The following is a 21308-nucleotide window of genomic DNA, read 5'->3' on the forward strand; positions in this document are numbered from 1 at the left end:
CTTAGTGGAAGATCTTGTTGTGATTAAATTACATTTAGTCTCTGTTTGTATTCATCTTGTATTGTAATGAACCCAGATTGATACTTGTGTACTGTCAACATCCCTACATCTAATGGTCAGTGGCAACAAAGCTTTACACATAAATTGTGCAATTAATTTTTTTCAGTCAGTGAATATGAAAAAGCCTTGACTTTAAAATATAAATTAGCAATATCTATTTTGGAGTAAACCCTATTGTATTCCAGTGAAGTTCTACAAGTCCACCACCAAATTTTAACAAGACCATCTTGAAAATAACGAACTCAGGTCAGTCAGAAAGTTCTTTTAATATACCAGTTTTGACAGCTAATTAGTCATGAGGATCAAGGCTTGAACTTTTGAAGCAAAATCACATGCTACCTAAAATATTTCCAATTTCTAGGGTCTTCTTGCCTTAGTGAATTCAGCAGCCTGGATCTACACAAAGGAACCCCTAAAATTTATTAAGAATGGGTTATATAATTTATGGAGCCCAGTGGAAAAATGAAAAATGTGGGGTCCTTTAAAAAAATTATTAAGAATTTCAAGATGGGAACAGTAGGACATTAAACCTCTGATTCTCTATGTGATCATCTATAATAATAAAAGCATAATATGTTAATTATACCACATGTCCTTTCAGATGACCTTCCAGATGAAACCAGGGCTGCAAGGGAAGCCTGGGTCCTGGATGCCAGAGGGAAGCCAGTGCTGGCAACTGGGGGAAGGAAGGCCTACTCTTGTATGAATTTCATGCATTGGGCCTCTAGTAAGCATATAAGTCACAAGCTCATAAAGCTGGTCTTGGATTTAGTTTGCATCACTATGGTTTTCTTAAGAAGTGTGCTAGATATATGAATTACAGTTATTCAATAAGATTTAATAAATTATACTTTAAGCAGCTGATTGTCCCTGAGTTAGATTCTTAGATAGCAATCCAACCTTGACTGTGTCAATATCTAGAGGTAGAAGGGAGAGAGAGAGAGATGCACATTTAATTTGAGCCTCAAAGTCAATTGATATACATGAAAAAAAATAGTGTTAATTAAGTTAAATTTTATATATTTAGTGTCCAGATTGTCATGCATTATCTGTTACATAAGTCAACTTAAGAATTTTTTTATACTAGAGGCCTGGTCCACAAAATTTATGCACTTGGTGCGGGGGAGGGGGGTTCCTTAGTCCAGACTTCACCTTCTTGCAGTCTGAGAACGCTCAAGGGATGTCCAACTGATAGTTTTGGCCTGCTCCCCATAGGAACATTCTTGGAGCTACTGAGGATGTGGGAGAGTCTCCTACTACCCCTGCTGCACTATCCAGCTATGAGCATGGCTTCTGGCAGAGTGGTACTTCCCCTGTGGGAACACACTGACCACAGGGGACAGCTCCTGCATTGAGCATCTGCCCCCTGGTGGTCAGTGTGTATCATAGCAACTGGTTGTTATGCTGTTTGGTCTATTTGCATATTAGCCTTTTATTATATAGGATAATATCTTATAGGCAAGGCCTCTAATTCAAATCTTTTTTAGGTAGTTAAAGGGGGAGAGAGGTAGAATTTCCACTTGAGCCTGAAGCTAAAATTGCCCTTAGCCCAAAAATCTGCATACCACTGAGATACGTCTTGGTGAGGCTCATTCTGAACCCCCACACTGTTCTATTATGTGTATAATTATTGGGAACCATCTTATCTCTTTAGTGAAAGGAACCTTTTGTTATGTTACAATGACTAAATTTATCTCATGAATTATGTTTTGGCTTCAAGCCTGTATCCAGTATTCATACAGCAACTTCAGCTCTTCTATTCAATATTTACCTGGCATATCTTTTATTTTATTTTCTCTAAATCTTTCTAGATTTTTATGTATTAGATAGGAATAACCCATGGACATAGACAATAGTCTGGCAAAAGCCTGGAAGGGGCAGGTGCAGGGTGGAGGAGATCAATGGGGAAAAAATAAAAATAAAACAAAGGTATATCTGTAATATTTTCAATAATAAAAATACATTTTAAATAAAGAAAAATATCTTAGTTGAAAAGATTTTTATATTAAATAAGTAATTGCTCTACACTGTACTTTATATTCTCAACTTCTTTCAAAGAGATATTAATTGACCCTATGTTCACTTAATATTAATTGACCATATTAATTGACCATGTTCACTGACTGCAGAAATGAATTCTTCCACATTGACCCAGCACTGACTGCCATGGGGGCTGCAATCAGACCCTGCTTTTCTCTCCTGGCCTTCTCCAAGCCGAGGGTTCAGTCTCCCTAAAGCTTGCAAGTGAGTGCACAGACACCCACCCTCCCCTCCCCATTTGAGGTTCCCAGTTTATCTAAACTGCCATGTTAATCCACAGTCAGCCTTGGAAAATTGTTAAAATTGTAGTTGGGACTTCTTTGTTGGTGGGATGAAGGGAAATGGGATCTTGGACACTCAGGGGTTTAATTCCATAGAAATAAAGCTTTCTACAATATCTTATCTTCCTGTGTGAGTCTCAAAATATTCCTTTTCTTGTGACATCACCAGAAACCCACTCCCACCAGCAACCAGTAGGATGAGGAGAGCTCCCCAACCAATAATAAGACCTCCGAAGCAAAGGACTGTGTCTGCAGAATCATGAAACACATTGTACAGTACAATGTTTATTAAATAATAACAGGTATAATATGCAAACTATAAATTGCATTTTAAAGGAAATTATGAACCTGGTTAAGAATGTTTCTGAGCTCCTGTTCTCACCTGTTATGTTTCCATAGTTCCATTTTACATTGCTCTTTGAACAATTTGGTCTGTGTGAACAATGACTGTCTTCAGTTTTAAATATCCATGCAAGGATTTGCACTGAGTAATACTTCAAAACAAACTAAATAGGCAAATAAAAGTGTAAAAGAGAATCATAGTGAAATAGGAATTTGGGGGATTGAAACAGGCATTTTAAGACATTTTAGAAATTAAGGAGACCATAGAAGAAACACAGGGCTGCAGAGCAGCAAAAGGTGTATTTCCATAGAATGGAGGAGCTGAAAACAGCAAAATGTCTATATTTACAAAATAAAAGGAAGGAGGGGGGAAGAACCTCACATGTCTTATGTGAGATTTGACCTTTGAGCTCAGAAGTTACTATAGTAACCAGTCTAAGGGTATAGTGACCAATCAGAGGGGATATCAAGGCACAAAGATTTGCAGCTTTTATAAGCAATAGAGAAAAGGAAATCAGTGGGACTCTTTCCCCCTCCCCACATGAGAGTCTGTGCTGTGATATTCTTTCCCCATCCTTACGTGGGAGTCTGTACTCATTCTTTAATAAATTTCCACCTTTGCTATACCACCTTCCATCCCTGGATTCATTTTTCGACTCCATTCAACAAAGAGCCCAGGAACCAATCTGCTCAGGGGAACCCTGCGTGTTCCAGTTCAAAAATTCCATTTAAAAAAAAAAAAAAAGGATAATGCTCAGAGTTGGGAGCTTTCTGTTGTCTTTCTTGAAGCTTCACCATGCATCCATTTGTAAGCAATCTTGTTTCATCAATTAAGCTAAAATATCATTAGAACAAACATTTACCTTGTGGACTTCCAAGACTTTTTTTACTTGTTAAATAAGCAGAGAGCATCTTTTTTTTTTTAACTACTAGAGGCCCAGTGCATGAAATTAGTGTATGGGAGGGGGTGTTCCCTCAGCCTGGCCTGAACACTCTCGCATGCGGAACTTTCCAAGGAACGTCCAACTACTGGTTTTGGCTTGATACCACAGGAATCCCTGTATATTGGGTCTAAACTGGCAGTTGGACATCCCTCTCACAATCCAGGACTGCTGGCTCCTAACTGCTCACCTGCCTGCCTGATTACCCATAACCATTTGCCTGCCTGCCTGATCACCCCCAACCACTCCCAGGGGGGCGGGGCCAGCTTGGGTGAGGGGCAGTTGTGTTTTGGTCTCTGGTCATTCTGGTCAGTCCACCATTTCAGTTGCTGAGCTTTTATCATATAAGGTAAGCCCTTGAAGTTTTCTTAATAAAACTCAAGTTACTTATTTTTTTTTATTTTTAATATTTATATTTCTTCTTTATTTTTTATTTTAAAATTCAAGCTTCTTGAGAACATGAGGTGTTTAACAGTATTCCATGTTCCTTACAGAGACCTAAGCATGATAAACACAGCAAATACTTAATACTTATGGGCTTCTGTACAAACACTTTCTAACTAGGAATGTTTTAGTACGTATTTTCCAAAAACTAGAACTGGAAAATCTAAAAGTAGAGTGCTAAGATTTCAGACATCAGGTGCTATCAGCAGGATTTCTATCCCAATTAAACTCTAATTCTGAGCTCTCCACAGTCTGGATAAACTGCCCTTTACTATCTCCAAAGTTTCTTATTCATCACTATTCCAGTTTCCTCCACTTCAAACCAAGGCAACAAACGAAACCTTTAATTCTGATCTTCCTTGCCGCTAGGGAACAGCATACCTTAATCGAAATATTTTCCCACCAGAAGTCACGTCCAAATACTGAGAGACTGAGGACTATTGGGCTGACTATGTATTATACATGCGCAATGACAGGCTTACATTCTAGCTGTAGGCGCCCAGGTGTCCTCCACAATCTCACAATCCTCTGGTCACATACTTCCAGTTTTTCTAGCTCCTCCTTCAATTGTGTTGCAACATCCAGGGCCTCTAGTTGGGAGAGGATTTTTCCGTTCTTTGATGCTGATAGCTGTTTACTATTTGGAATCAGTGAAGTTTCAGGAGTACTGCCACTGCCATGAACATGTCATGAAACAACTGCCCATTTAGTTCACGGCTGGACTGTCCAGGTTTGCAATGGAAAAGGTACTGTGCTGAGCCATTTTCCAATCGGATCTTCCTCTTCCTTTCCCAGCACCCTCCAAATCTATTTCGGGTCGACCACTCCAACCCCGCTGACCCTTAAGACCTTCCCCCCTATTTCTCCAATTTCCCCCCATCAAACTTGTACCCTATCGCTTTGCCTAGAGGTGCCCTTAACCACTCCCTGTGGGGTGGGGCCAGCCTGGGTGAGGGGCTGTGGTATTCTGGTCTCCGGTCCTTCTGGTCATTCCATTGTTTTGCTCACTGGGCTTTTATTATATAGGATGTGCTTCTGGAGATTCTGAGGATTGGATATGTTTTAACCAGCCATTACTCAGTATTACAAATTTCATAACAAGGCAAATTTTATAACAAGGCAAGGCTCTGCACATTACTTTGTTTTTCTGAAACTAATTTGCTTATTATTTCTTTCATTTTACTTCTAGCTCCTGCTGGAATAAATACTATATTTTGATCACTATTCTAGGTCTTTTCATTTCTTATTGCCACACATTTCTTGTTTAGGTATCTTTTTGTATTATTATAGAGACTGCATTACTTAATTTATGAATTATTTTTGAAAAAAATGTTTAAGATAACAATATTTTTTTAAAGTTAAACCTAAGCAACTAGCGTTGTATTTAGATGAAATTTTTGTGTGGTGTCTCATTCCATGCACAGTAGTTCACAGATAAGAAGTGCTTCTTCACTTGCATAAACATCCTGCTGTGCAGCCCTTTGTTCACTCCATGCTTCTTTCTGGTTCTGTTATGACTCCAGAAAACTGATTCTATCTTAATGTCATTTTAAATGCTTTGCTACTTTGAATAATGTTTATTTGGAGGACCCTTTTTTCAAATAAAAGCAAAGCAAACAAATAACCACTTACTGTATGCAACACTGATTCTAGAAAGACTGCAAAAATTATTGGAAATTCCCACAAACATATATAAACCATATATGAATATATACACACAGATATATCTCTCTCTGTGTGTGTGTGTGTGTGTGTGTGTACACCCTCGCGTGCGCTCGTGCACATGCGCACACACACAATAGTGCTTTGGTCTTTATGGATTCAGATATATATATATTTATGTATGCAGGCATTCATTGGTTCAACACTGCAGATGTAATGTATTTCTCATTATCCTTGTCATCTTAAAATTTTACAGATTTATCTTAGAGATTCATCTAAACTTGGAGGAAATTATGTCTAGAAATTTGTAGATACCTAGTGTCAGTAGTGGAAATATGTAGTGATAAATATAATCTATTAATAAGGTTTTATATCAGGGAAACCACAATTGCACCATAAATTATTCAGAGTATGCGCATGATCTGGTGAGTTTTATGAGTCACCTTCTGATTCCTTTCTAGACCATAGAATTTAATGGGGATGCCCTGATCAGGAAAGGTCTGAGCTTTAAAAAGCTATCCTACCATCACCATAGTAAATCTACCAAAGAGTTAAAGAAAAAGTATTCTAATATTCAAATGTTAAAATGATAAAGAATACTTTACTCAGGACTAATGTGATAAGTAGAGTGTCACAACAGGAGAGAGAAATTGAGCTCAATTTTATATGCAACAAATAAAAATGAGGATTTATAATAGTCAACAGGTTGATGAGTGGAAAATTTCTAAGAAGAGACATCAAGGGTATGGGAGTTCCTGATAAAGTGATCTAACAGGATTTTTGCTGAAGGCAAGCCAGGGTGATCAAATAAATACAGAGGGATGAGGGGATGAGGAATTGGATCAGAGATTTATTGAAGGTGGGAGGATTGTCTCTAAATCGACTTAGCAGGATTCTTGTTGAAACTGAACTCTGCAATCATAGCCCAAACACCCAATGGTGAAGCCTTGTTGAGAGGAGGTTCAGAGGAGCCAGACTGAAGAAGAGAGTCTGTCATAACCTCCTGAGAGACTAGGAAAACTAATTCATCAACTATAGGGATTATAGCTCTTTTTAAAAAAATCTTTATTGTTGAAAGTATTACAGATGTCCTCTCCCCTCCACCCCTGCACATTGACCCCCTCGATCCCACTCCTGCCCTCTTCCGAGGATGGTGGCAGAGTTAGCTTCAGCTGCCATCCTACCCATGGTTTGAGTGATGGTGATTAGACATAACTGTAGTGACAGCTCATGTGAGTTTGGAGAAGAGCTCTAGATAGGATGGCAGTGCTACCCAGGCAGAGCAAGCGTCAAGACAATGCCTAGAGTGACCAACAAAAGTCAATAGCACAAGGAACATCTGGGATTGACGAATGAAAGTGGATGAGCCATATTCTGGGATACACACAGACATTTCAGGCAGGAAAGGGATCTTAAATGTGAATCTGAGATACTGTATTATCATCAGTGTGGGTTTATGAGAAAGTAATATTAAGTTGACCTCATTTGCACCCATGAGCTCATGAAGCCTGGGGACTTTCAGTTCCTGAAAAAATAATTCAAAACAAACACAAACCATGGATGCATGCATAATAAAAATGTGAGTAAAATGGAAATAAGCTCATCTTTCATGTACCGTGTCAACTTGTACTATCAGAATCTGAACTGTGAAGATGAAGGTGATGAAGATGTCAGAGACAATGGCAAATGAAAAGGAAAAAATAAATATTGCATAGAATATTAAGACAAATGAGTAATTGGAATGCAAGGTGTTTCCTCTTCAAATAGTTCTGCAGCATTTCCACATAGAAAATCACAATCCACTGATCATTAGAGGATATTATAATAGATACAACTTTACATTCATTCACACTTCTTTTGAGAATGTTTGTGACCAAAGAAACACACAGCCCATCTAGCTATTGGAAATCACTGAGTCAATATGTGGGTGCTTTGCAGGATGAATAGCTGAGAGCAGATTTCAAATATTGGCAAAGGAAATCCAACTCTTTAAACATAATTTGTTACTAAGCAAGAGCATAAGAGAATGGAACACACAAAACAATATGACCTCAATGAAGCCTCTCTGACAGGAAAATCAGACTCAGGTTGGTGGTTGGAGTTCATGGGAGAGCCATGGGAGTTCATGAGAGAACTACTGCTGTTGCAGTTGAAGACTCAGAGAGCTGTTGCTCAGAAACACACAGCCCATCTAGCTATTGTATATATATATATATATCAGGACAGCAGGGGAGGGCAATTGGGGGTGAGATCAGGACTGCAGGGGAGGGCAGTTAGTGGCAATCAGATAGGCAGGCAAAGGCAGGTAGGGGCAATCAGGCAGGCAGGCAGGCAAGCAGTTGGGAGCCAGTAGAACCAGATTGTGAGAGGGATGTCCGACTGCCCATTTAGGCCCAATCCCATATATTTATACTAGTGGCCCAGTGCACAAAATCTGTGCATGGAGGGGGCTTCCTTCAGTCCAGCCTGCACCCTCTCCAATTGGAGACCCTTTGGGGGAAGTCTGACTACTGGTTTAGGTTCAAGGTGGGATCAGGCCTAAAACAACAGTAGGATATCCCTCTAATGGCTCCCAGGCAGGGTGTGAGGGGGGAACTCAGGCCTGCAGGGGAGGGCAGTTGGGGGTGGGCAACCCAGGACTGCAGGGGAAGGCAATTGGTGGGGACCCAGGCCTGCAGGAAGGGCAGCTGAGGGGGACCCAGGCCTGTAGAGGAGGCAGTTGTGGGGAACCAAGGCCTATAGGGCAGGACAGTTGTGGTGGACCCAGGCCTGCAGGGGAATGCAGTTGTGGGGACTCAGCCCTTAGGGGAGGGAGTTGCAAGGGAACAGGCCAGCAAGGGAGAGCAGTTAGGGGCAATTGGGCTGACAACGGAGCACTTAGGCATCAATTAGGCTGGCAGGATAGTGGTTAGGGGGTGATCAGGCTGGCAGGCAGGCAAGTAGTTGGGAGCCAGCAGTCCTGGATTGGGAGAGGGGTCCCAGGTTGGAGAGAATACAGGCTGGACTGAGGGACACACGACCTCACCTCCAGTGCATGAATTTTATGACCGGGTCTTTGGTATTTAAATAATGCTGTTAGAAATTATGCAAACACAATTAGAGATTCTTATGATTTTTGCCTCAGCTTCATTGACTTTGTTCTTAAATTATTAATTCTTTTTATAAAATCTATTTTTATTGATTCTAGGGAGGAAGGGAATGGGAGAGAGATAGAAACATCAAGGATTGAGAGAGAATCATTGATTGGCTGCCTCCTGCATGCCCCACACTGGAGATAAAGTTCACAACGCAGGTATGTGCCCCAATGGAGAATTAAACCATTAACTTCTAGTTCATAGGCCATCCTAGAACCAGTGAACCACACCAGCTGGGCCAAGTTATCAATTACTATTTTCATTCGTTTTTGTTATAGTTAGGGCAGTAGATAAAAACACAATGTTGAATATTAACATAACATAACTGTGAAGGAGCTGCCAATATGACATTTTTAAAGAAGTTAAACAACATTCTTGAACAAACATTAAGCAAGTTTGTCTTCTGTTCACACTTAATTAAATAATTTATTGCATTTGATATGGTCTGCATGCAGGTGGTGATGCCATGTATATATCTTAAAACATGGTATCATTATGATCACAAAGTCTGGCAGACTCGGGGTTCACTAGGTGAGATATGTCATGTCACTGAAGAGAAGAGCTTTCTTGAGGACATGAATACTGTGGAGGACATGCAGCTACTAGTTAATGTAACTTCACAGTGGGATCCTGCAGCTCTTATGATCCTCTTTGGAATGTAGCATCCTCTCTAATTATGATTTGAAATTGCTTTATATTTTCTATTCCACAAAATTGCATCATATAAATATATTCAGAAGTTGCAAATCTAGAGTACATAATTCCTTTATTCTACACTTTCACTAACCTTAACTTTATAGTCTGAACCAATTTATCTTTACAGTTTGAAACAATATTTTAACCACTTAATTGCAGTAGAAAGGGGAAACTTTGTTTACTTTTGGTCTAATGTAGAAATGTCTTGATAAATTAGGTGACCATGAATGTAGCTAAATAAATGGTTTTCATTATTCAGGCTGTGAATTGAACTTGAGTCAAAAATTTGAGTTTCTTAAATGACTCTGAAGAACACTATAGAAAGTATTCACATACAGGGGTAGGCAAAAGGAGGATCATAATAATAATCATCATAATAAATAATACAATAGTAAATAAATAAATAAATAAATAAATAATACAAGAATAAACACTTTCAGGTACTCACAACTGTAGACCTACTTTTGTCCACCCTGTGTAAGTTTGGCCTTTTACTCACATAATATGCTCAATTATTTTCTTCTTTTTCTCTAACAAATTGGACTTATACAGCCAACCAGAATTTTATAGTTTTAACTTTGTCAGTTGCTGTAAGAACTTGAATGTTGTATATAGTTAAATTGATTTGGCTTGAATTCTAATTGTGCCTTATTTAATCTATAACCTTGCATAATTTACTTGATTTTTTTTTTTTTTTTTTGCTTCAGTTATTTCACCTCAGGTCTGAGATTACTAATAGCACCAAGCTGATAAGACTTTTTTCTAGAGATGGAATTTTTTAGTATACTTAACATTTTAAGTGTTTTGACATATGCTTGAAATAATAATTATTACTATTATTAGCAATATCTATGGTTATTATTCTCTATAATTCAGTATATGATGAGATAATCAAAGATACTTAAAGTAGAAAAGTAATTCACATATTAATATTCAGGGCTTCTAATAATAGGACAGCAATGTGAGAAATTCCCTCCTTAATCTCACAGTTGTTTCAAATAGACATCTAAAGACCTACATCTACTTTCAAGAACTATTATAATATACATTAACCAATATACTGTAGTATTGGTATAAATACAGTATTAACTGTAATACTAACATGAATCAACTTGAGAAAAAATAATCAAGGCAAAGCCTTGAACAAATATTTCACAAAAGAGGACATATGAATGACTAATATACACAAGGAGACATTCAACATCATCAGGGAGTGCTAATGAAAATAACAATGAGCTATAATATCATGCCCCTTAAAATGGCTAAAAAAATAAATGAGTGACAATATTAATTATTATTGAGAATGTAGAGCAAGCAGTGTTACTGTAAAATGAAATGACCACTTTTAAAACATGTCAGCTATTTTTTTTTAATTGATTCAAGAGAGAGAAACATGGATTGGCTGTATCCTGCATGCACCCTGACCTGGAATAGAACCAGCTAGGTAGTTATGAGCCCTGACATGGAAATCAAACCACCAGCTTTTGGTGTACAGAATAACACTCTAATTGAGCTACACTGGCCAGGTCTAGAAATCTATAATAATAAAAGTGTGATATGCAAATTGACTGAACAACTGAACAGCAGAACGACCGTCCAGATTACCATGCTGTAACATGCATGAGCGCCAGGCCAGCAAAGGAAGGTGTGATATGTTTGGTTCAGGGGCCCCACCATCACCCCATGTTTTCCCCACAGAGGGAGGTCCAGACCACTAGCTGTTGGTGTGAGGGGGGCTCCATCATTGCCCCAAAGAGGGAGTCCCAGGCCACTGACTGGCAGGTTGTGGCAGGTAGGAGGGACTTCCCTCTGCAGGGCTATCGATCACTGAGCCCCACGGTCAATGACCTCAAAGAGGGAGGTCCAGGCTACCTGGCGAGCAGCACTGCGGCAGGAGGGCACAATGGATTGTGGAACCTTGCAATCAATCATCCCAAAGAGGGAGGCCCAAGCTATCTGGATGGCAGTGCTTCAGTGGATGGATGGTGTCTCCCTCTGCAGTGTGACCAATTGCAGGACTCCTAGACTGCAAGAGGACACAGGCCCGGGTGAGGAACTCTCCCTGAGTGCAAGGATTTTGTGCACCAGGCCTCTTGTTTCTTATAAAGCTCTTATAAACTTAAGCATATACTTACAATATAGCCCAGCAATGGTACCACTAGGTATATATACACAATAACTGAAAAAATGCATGACTACACTAGGATTGCTCATAGCAGCTTTATTAGTTAAAAACTGGAAACAAATAATGTCCGTGAACAATCTTATTGACAAACACATTTTATTATATTAATTCAAAGCAAAGAACAAATTACTGATAAATACATAATCTTGAATGAATGGCCAAAGCATTATCCTGAGTGAAAGAACACAGACAAAATGGTATTTACTGAGGGATTCCATGTATTTGAAGTTCTATAGCAGGCAAAACAAACATATAATGATATAAATTACATTAGTGGTTGCTTGTGACATGAAAAAGAGGGGCTGTAGATTGCCTGCAAAAGGCCATGAGGGAATTCTTTTATAGAAATACTAGAGGCCCGGTGCACAAAAATTTGTGCACTCAGGGGTATGTCCCTCAGCATGGCCTGTGCCCTCTTGCGGTCAGGGACCCCTCAGGGGATGTCTGCCTGCCAGCTTAGGCCTGGAGGGAGAAAGCCTAAGCATGAAGTTAGTCATCTCTCTCACTGTCTGGAAGCCCTAGTTCCTTACGGCCTGCCTGCTCGCTACTTCTTACCACTCAGCTCTCTGGTCCTTGGTGCTGCCTAGGAGGCAGGAGAGGTTCCTGCCAACACCACTGTGCTTTCCCGGCTTCTGGCTGAGTGATGCTCCCCCGGTGGGAGTGCACTGACTACCAGGGGGCAGCTCCTGCATTGAGCATGTGTCCCCTGGTGGTCAGTGCGCATCATAGTGACCAGTCATTCTGGTGTTTGGTCTATTTGCATATTAGCCTTTTATTATATAAGATTCAATATCATGATTTGTTTGAAAAATCATCAAATTTTGCATGCAAATGTTTCTATTTTATTAGATTAAAATTTGATCATAATAAAATTAATTCTAAAAAAAAAATCATGCTTCTCTTACATTCTAGAGATGATTCTGGATAAAAGAGCCAGCAACTCATGTTAGCTTGCCAACCTAGTAAAAATAAGAATCAATGAGGCTTCTTCAAACACAGTTGCCAAAACTACATCCTGGATCTGGGGCAGGGCCTACATTTGGCCGATTAATGGATAGTCTTACAGAAAGTGGAGACTGAAGCAGCCATGACAGGCATGCTAAATAAATTAATATTCCTTGTTCAATACGTTTTTCACTATAAATAAAATATTGATATAATAAGTGAAGAGATATTAAGTGGTAAAGGAAAAAGTTAGAATAGTCTTGAATTGTAATAATATTCAGTTAAAATTGGATTTAAGATGTAAAATTTATCCATACTTTAGATGGGAAATTATTCAAAACAAATTTCCAAAAGAATCCTCTATTTAAAAATTGCATACATTGCTGAAACCGGTTTGGCTCAGTGGTAGAGCGTCAGTCTGTGGACTGAAAGGTCCCAGGTTCGATTCTGGTCTGGGGCATATATGTTGGTTGAGGATCCATCCCGAGTGGGGGGTGTGCAAGAGGCAGCTGGTCGATGTTTCTCTCTCATCGACATTTCTAGCTCTCTATCTCTCTCTTTTCCTCTCCGCAAAAAATCAATAAAAAAAAATTGCATACATAAAGTCAGTGTTCTATCTAGTTTTAAACAAAGAAGTAACCCTTATCTTATTTTAATGAGCAAAATTAAAGGAGACAATAAAAAAGATAAACAGAATATGCTCAAGTATCATGGGTATATACCTGACAAAAAGGAGCAGAATGCCTTAGAAACTTAAAATGATGTACTAGAGCACTATTCACAAAAACATGCCTACACAAGCACATACATACACACTATCCATGATTTACCCAGAGAGCATCTGAGAAATCTTTTTATCCACACAGTGAATAACTGAAAAATTGGCTTTAAGGTTGTGGCTCATTGCATTAGTAACTACAGCATTTTGATGACTGCTCTAGGTGACTTTATGCAAGATTCCTCATTTACCAGCCTGCAGGGATTACTTGGTAAGAGTCTATGTCTTGATTTTGGAGTGAAAAACTATCTATAGTAATCAAAAAAAAATGTGATGTCGTAAAAGAATAGACAGATAGATTAAGGGCATAGGATAGAGAGCAAAAAAATTAGGCCTACATAAAAAGAGTGAACTGATTGTTGACAATGAGCAAAGGCAACACAATGGAGAAAAGACAATTTTCAACAAAAAGTGCCAGAACAACCTGCCACCAAAATGCAAAAAATAAAAATAAAGATTAAAAAATATCTAGATAAAGACCTAATGCACTTCATAATAATTTACTTTAAAAGGGTAAAATCACCTAACAGTAAATTTAAAACTTTAAAATTCTTAGAATATAACATAGGAGGAAACCTAGCTGACCTTGAGTATGGAGAAGATTTTTTAGATCACCAAGGGTGGGATCCATGAAAGAAAAAGGCAAAAAAGATAAGGTGAATTTCATTAATATTAGAAACTTGTGTTCTGCAAAACACAATGTCAAGAGAATGAGAAGGCAAGCCATCTACTTGAGGAAAATATTAACAAGACACATCAATAAAAGACTTATCCAAAATAGATCAAGAACTCTTAAAATTGAACAATTAGAAAATAAGAATATTAAAAAATAAGCCTAAGTCCTTAACAGACACCTCAGTAAAGAAGATAGATGTGTGGCAAATAAGCATATAAAAAGATGCTTCAAGTCTACAAGGGAAATACAAATAAAAACAATAATGTGATACCCCTGCTCACCTACAAGAATGGCCAAATTTTAGAACACTGACAACACAAATTATAGAGAGGATGCGAAACAATAGGAACTCTCTTTCATCGCTGACTGGAATACAAAATGGTACAGCCACTTTGGAAGACAGTTTCAAAGACAGTTTTTAAAAAAATAAATATACTCTTACCATATAAGCCAGCAAACATGTTTCTTGGCATTTATCCCAAAGAGTTAAAAAATTATGTCCAAGCAAAATCCTACAAATGGATGTTTACAACAATTTTGTTCATAATTTCAAAACCTCGAAGCCACAAAGATGTCCTTTAGTAGGTGAATGGATAAATAAATGCTAGTACATCCAAAGAATGAAATTGTCATTCAGCACTAAAAAGAAATGAGCTATCAAAGCATGAAAAGACATGGACATGAAACTTAAGTACATATTGCTAAGTGAAAAAAACAAAAAAGCCAATCTGCAAAGTTTACTTATTGTATGATTTCTACTATATGCCTTCTGAAAAACGCAAAACTATGGAGACAGTAAAAAGTTCAATGGTTGCCTGCAGTTGAGGTAGGATAAAAAAATAAACAGGAGGACAGAGGATTTTCAGGGCAGTGAAAACACTCTGTCTGATACTGTAACGGTGAGTACATGTCATTGTGCATTTGCCCAAACCCACAGAATGTACATCACCAAGAGTGAACTCTGATGCAAACCTAGGACTTTGGTGATAATGATGTATTGATGTAGGTTCATCAATTGTGGCAAATGGGATATTAACAATGGGAAAGGTTATGCATATGTGAGAGAAACATTTCTATGAGACATCTCTGCATCTTTTTTAGTTTGCTGTGAACCTAAAACTGCTCTAAAGATAGTCTTTAAAATTAGTAAATACTAAAACTTAATTATGAGTGTTTAGAAAATATGTAGTATTATAATGATATTATAACATTTCATCAGTGACATTTAAGTTATTGCATATTTTATTAATAAACTACAAATATTGTGAAAAAGGGGTATTTATTATTTCTCAGTATATTTTCTACAAGATTTTTCAGAAGCTAGTAATCTAAACAGTCTTTACACTGCATGCTGGTTCAGCTGAAAATGTTAATCATATTTCTATTCCTTAGGAATGGAGAACACAAAAGCCACAAAATTTCTGCTATAAAGATGATTTATTAATGTTGAATATTCTCCTTTTTATTACTGTGCATTTATTTGGGAAAGCAATCCTTGTAGAGGAAGAGGAGCCATATGACAACTAGTAATTTGCAAAGAGGAAAAAAAAAGTCCTGCTTCACTGATCCATGGCATTAGCAGAGTCCTGGAAGCTCATAACTATCACATCAGTCAAACAATACAACCTCCATTTCCAGGACATCAGACACAGGCTCACACACATACAACTGTCACAGGAACAACACCATGCATGACAGAAACAATATGCATGAAACATGCATGCACAGCATGCACAAATGTATACACACTCACAATGGATCATCATAGTCTGCACATTCATGGTGAGTATTCAGGAATTAATAGCTTAAAAAGCGAACTGATTAAAAAGTTAAATGAAGAGGTAAAAAAATCTATAGGGTTATAGATATTACAGTCTTTGCCTTGTCCTCCACAAAGTTATTGTTCTTTTAGATTGAAATATATTGCTAGACTGAATAACTGGTAACTTTATTTTCTAAAGAAATAATGTTCATATATACAACATGAATTTAATCATGTCCTTTATTGCATCCCCAGGCTCACCAGAGTCGGTGGAGCACAATAAACTCCAGAAGTACTTGTTACATGAACAAATCAATCAATAGGTAGGCTGATTGAATAAGACATTGAAAAATTATAGATCATTTTGTGGACCTGAGCAAAGTGTCATGTAAATGCTACTTTCAGGTGATAGAGTAATCGCACCCATGCAGTTAGTTATAATACCAAATCTCCCCCCCCCCCAAGGGTTGGTTTTCATCTAATTAATTAAAAATGGCTGCTAATTATTTATGCTTTCATAATATCGCTCAAATTTTATTTATTATCACACCTTTATCCCAGTTAAAATCTTACTGTTTCATACCTTGGAAAGTTTCCTCAGTGGAGCTTTCCCCACCTCCAGATTCTCTCAATTCTAAACCATCCTTCTGCATAAAAATGCCAGGCTAGTCTTCTTAAAGGCAACAATTTGGGCAATTTACTACCCTGCTTGAACTTTTCCCAACCCCCATATCAACAGAATAATTTCCAGGTTCCTTATCTTTGTATTCAGATTCCCTCCAAATGTGGTTGCACACTTTCTTTCCAACTTATCTACTTCTGTATAGCTCATGTTTCCTCTAACCAGTATACTCAGTATTCCTATAACATACACTGCACTTTTCCACTTTGATATTCCTGCTCACACTGGTCCACTTTACAAAATGCCAGCCTGTATGCTCCCTTTCTGCCCTTCATCTCTTCATGCCCCAGCAGATCTCATGTTTAAGGGATGAAGATTTCTGAATAATCTTAGCACTAATTATCTCTACCACAATACCTACAATATATTTCAGAATGCAACACTATTTGTATTAGATACGAAAAGTTAATAACAAATGTCTGATAGCTGTTGGAAGCCCGGGTGGAATACACTGAAAACATTTCTCATCAACAATCTCTCAAGTGGTGTTGGGATGGAGCTGTGATAATGGGATGCATGTTGCACAAAACACCTTAAGAAGCTGGCATTCCACCAAACACAATGGGAAACAACACTTGTCTATGACAATTGTATAACATATTTATGGCCCGAATTATTCTTTTATTTTTATTATTTAAGCATTTTAATATGGTAGCTGAACATATTCCTTTTTTTGTGTCTGTTGATTTCTAGAATATTTAATTATCATTACTGTGTTAAAGTAGTCCTGGCAGCATATTACTGTTTTACTTCTTTTTCTCTCTATGTCATACTTGCTAGATATTTCTAAATTTTCAAATGTAGGTATATTTCTTAAATTGCCCTAAGCTGCTGTATTAATTTCCACTTGCTGCTGTAACTGATTGGCACCAACCTGGTGCCTTGAAACAACCCTGGCTTATTCTCTTGTGGTTTTGTGGGGTCAGAAGTCTAAAACAGGTGTCATTAGGCTAATATCAAGGTGTCAACATGCACATTCCTTTCAGCAGGTTCTGGGAGGATCAGTGTCCTCACTATTTTCAGCTTTGAAAAGTTGCCCCTGCCCTCATACCCTGACAGTATGTTTTTATAACTGATTGTAACACAGGTGGGGGGACGTGAAGTGAGCACTTTAGAGCAGGGGTTCTCAGAGATGGCTGCCATTAGGCTTCCATCTTCAGAGTCAGCACTGGCAGCAAGTCCTTTGGCTCCTCCACACTCTGAGTCTGCCTCTTCTGCGCTCTCATTTGATGTGTAAGGAAGGGCTCTGTGACTATTGTGGCTCTTGTGGCTCTTGTAGCCCACTGGATAACCCAGTACAATCTCCCCATTTCAAGTCAGTTGGTTCGTAATCTTAGTTCCACCTGCAATCTAATTCCTCTTTGCCCTGGTGACAGCATATTCACAGATTCCCAGGGTGAGGATATAGACTTCTCAGGGGTGAAGGTATGGGGGCATGATTCTGCATACAACAGATGCCTTAACTGTTTGCACTAAGGTGTGATAAATATATAAGACAAGTGCAAATAATTGCATTGTTCTTTGGGGCAAGTAATTTATCATCTATCTACTAATAAAAGGGTAATATGCAAATTGGTCAGGATGCCCTCACAGTAATGACCTAACAGCAGGCTGCGTGGGTGACCAGGCCAACAGGGGGGCGGGCAGTGAGGGGCGACCAGGCCAGCAGAGGGGGCCAGTGAGGGGTGACCAGGACAGCAGGGAGAACTGTGAGGGGCAACCAGACTGGTAGGGGAGTTAGTGAGGGATGACAAAATGATTGAACAGCAGGCAGGGGGGGCAGTCAGGGGTGATCAGGCCAGCAAGGGGGAGGCAGTTAGGCCCAACCAGGCCGTTGGGGGGGGGGGGCAGTTGGGGGCAACCAGGCCAATGGCCAGCAGGGGGGGAAATTAGGGGTGATCAGGCCAGGAGCAGAGGCAGTTAGGGGTGATCAGGGTTGGCGGTGAGGGGGTGATGGGGTGGGGGCAGTTAGGGGTGATTAGGAAGGCAGGCAGGAGAGAAGTTAGGAGCCAGCAGTCCCAGATTGTGAGGGATGGCTGACTGCCAAACAGCCCCCGAGGGGTCCCGGATGATTGGAGAGTGTGGAGGCTGCTTTGAGCAGACTACCTCCTCCCATGCATGAATTTCATGCACTGGGCCTCTAGTGTGTATATATATTAATTATATATATAATTTTAATTACATATATATAATTTTAATTATATATATAATTAATTTTAATTATATTATAAATAATTTTTAATTATATATATAATTAACATTTTAATTATATATATATAATTAGTTTCAGAGAGGAATGGAGAGGAGAGAGAAATAGAAACGTCAATGAGAGAGAATCATTGATAACTGCCACCACCACAGGGGACCAAGCCCCAAACCTAGGCACATGCCCTAACCAGGAATCATACCATGATCTCCTGGTTCAGAGGTCCATGCTCCGTCACTGAGTCACACAAGCCAGGTAGAAATTAATCTTCTTACATAAGATTATGACTGGGTAAACAATCTGTTTTAACTTTTTCTCTATCCCCTAAATGCCAGAAATAGATTTTATCTACAGTTAATGCCCAATTCAAGTTTTATCTACAGTTAATTTTTGGTAAAAATTTGTTAAATAAATGTATTATTCTATCTTCACAATCCCATAGGCAAATATACACACATATTTACAAATTATAATTACATATTATAAACTCAAGATTATAAAATGCCTTGATGACATGCTATATAATATTTTTCTATGTATAATACTGCATTTTTTTCTGAATAAAATATATAGTTGGTATTTGATATATTCTATATGAAAATATCATACTTTTAATAGTACTGGGTACTTATTTCAGTCATTTAGAAACTTGATTTTAATAAAAATAGCAGGTGTAGGATTTCTTAGATCTATTGTATTTTCTAGTCCTCTAAGCCAATTTGAGTAAACAGCATAAACATATCTCATTTCATAGAATTTATATGTGTTAGTTATATTTGGAAAATGTGTGCCTCAAACAATTTTTAAAATTGAAGAAAGCCCTGTATTCTCTGTTTTTACAACTGATTGTAGAACAGGTGGGAGGATGTGAAATGATCACTTTAGAGCAGTGGTTCTCAGAGAAGGCTGCCATTAGGTTCTCTGAGAACATTTTAAAAATTCAATGCCAGGTCACACCTCTGACCACATCAGTCAGATCCTAAGGCAACTGTTAAGAATCACTTTTTTTTTAGGGACTTAACTATCTTACCTCAGGGATTGATGAACAGTATGTTTTCAGCAGCAATAATCTATGAAATATTTTGACAAATTTTCATCTACTAATTTATTCACTCAGCAGACTTGCTATAACCATTATCATGGGTAACAGATTCATTTCTTTGATACTCACCACTTATTATTTTTTTTTTATTTCCTTGTCTTCACTGCACAATCATGCTTGAACATTCAATCTCACAATTCAACAGTGTTCTATTTCACATGAACTTATAATTTAGCAACCTAATCAGAAGTTCTTAATTTATCTATGAGTGTATAACTCTATATATTGGGGTTTAAATAGATAAATTTCAAAAGCCAAGGAAGAGAGTGAGTAGAAGTTTTTAATCACAGATGTTGACATTTATAATACTGCTTCTAGGTCTGAGAATTAAGATTTTGAACCAAGTCAAACTAGATACAGAATTTGTGCTCTTAACCACTGAAATAGGAATTTTTAGGGGTGAAATAGGCAGGTTTAGGTAATTTTTAAAATAAAGGGTCCATGGAAAAAGCACAGGTTGCAAATCTGCAGAAGGTTGCATTTCCATAAGATAGGGAAGTTGTGAAAGGCAAAAGTTACATTTCCATAAGATAAGGAAGTTGAATGTAACAAAAGGTATATATTTAAAAAATAAAGAAGGAGGAAGAAAGCCCAGAGGGAAGAGGAGAACATTGAGGAAGGAGGGCCTCAGGAGTGCCATGTGAAATTTGACCTTTGAGCTCTGGAGTTACTATAGTAACCAATTCAAAAGGGAATATTGATCAATCAGAAGGGATATTAAGGCACAAAGATTTGTAGCCTTTATAAACCATAGGGGAAAGGGACTCAGTGGGACTCTTTCCCCCTCACCAAGTGGGAGTCAGTAATTGTTCTTCTATAAATTTCCACCTTTGCTATACCATCTTACATCTGTGGTTTCATTCTTTGATTCAGATGGACATAGAGCCTGGAAAAGCCATCCTGCCCAGGAAACACTAAGTGTTCCAGTCCAAAAATCCCATATCACCACTGTACTATAGAACACACAGAAATATGACAACATGATTGCCAGTGCTGACCAGCAGACCCTGAGCAGTGGATGAACAGATTACTCTGACACATGTTTCAGTGAAAGAGAAGGCTAAGGGACTAGTTTGCTTTAGTAGCAAATAGCCCTGATTGCCTGCCTCATTAGTTTTTTATTGTAACAACAGCTTGAACTAAAATTAACCTCTAGATACAATCCGCAGGGTAAGCATCCTTGAGAAAGTTCATGCTTCTATAAGATCGGGTCTTAAAGACTAAACAAAGAGATTTTAGCAAAATACCCCAGGGGATAGGACTTGTTGGGAAAAGTTAAAATAGAGGCTGCCATCTTCAGTAAGGTCCCCTCGTAGGCCCCCGACCTTCCAGAGAATCCTCCTTACAGATATTCCAACCAAGTCCTGTGCTT

This window comes from Pipistrellus kuhlii, unplaced genomic scaffold (genome assembly GCF_014108245.1).
Source record: "Pipistrellus kuhlii isolate mPipKuh1 unplaced genomic scaffold, mPipKuh1.p scaffold_m20_p_3, whole genome shotgun sequence".
Taxonomy (NCBI): Eukaryota; Metazoa; Chordata; class Mammalia; order Chiroptera; family Vespertilionidae; genus Pipistrellus; species Pipistrellus kuhlii.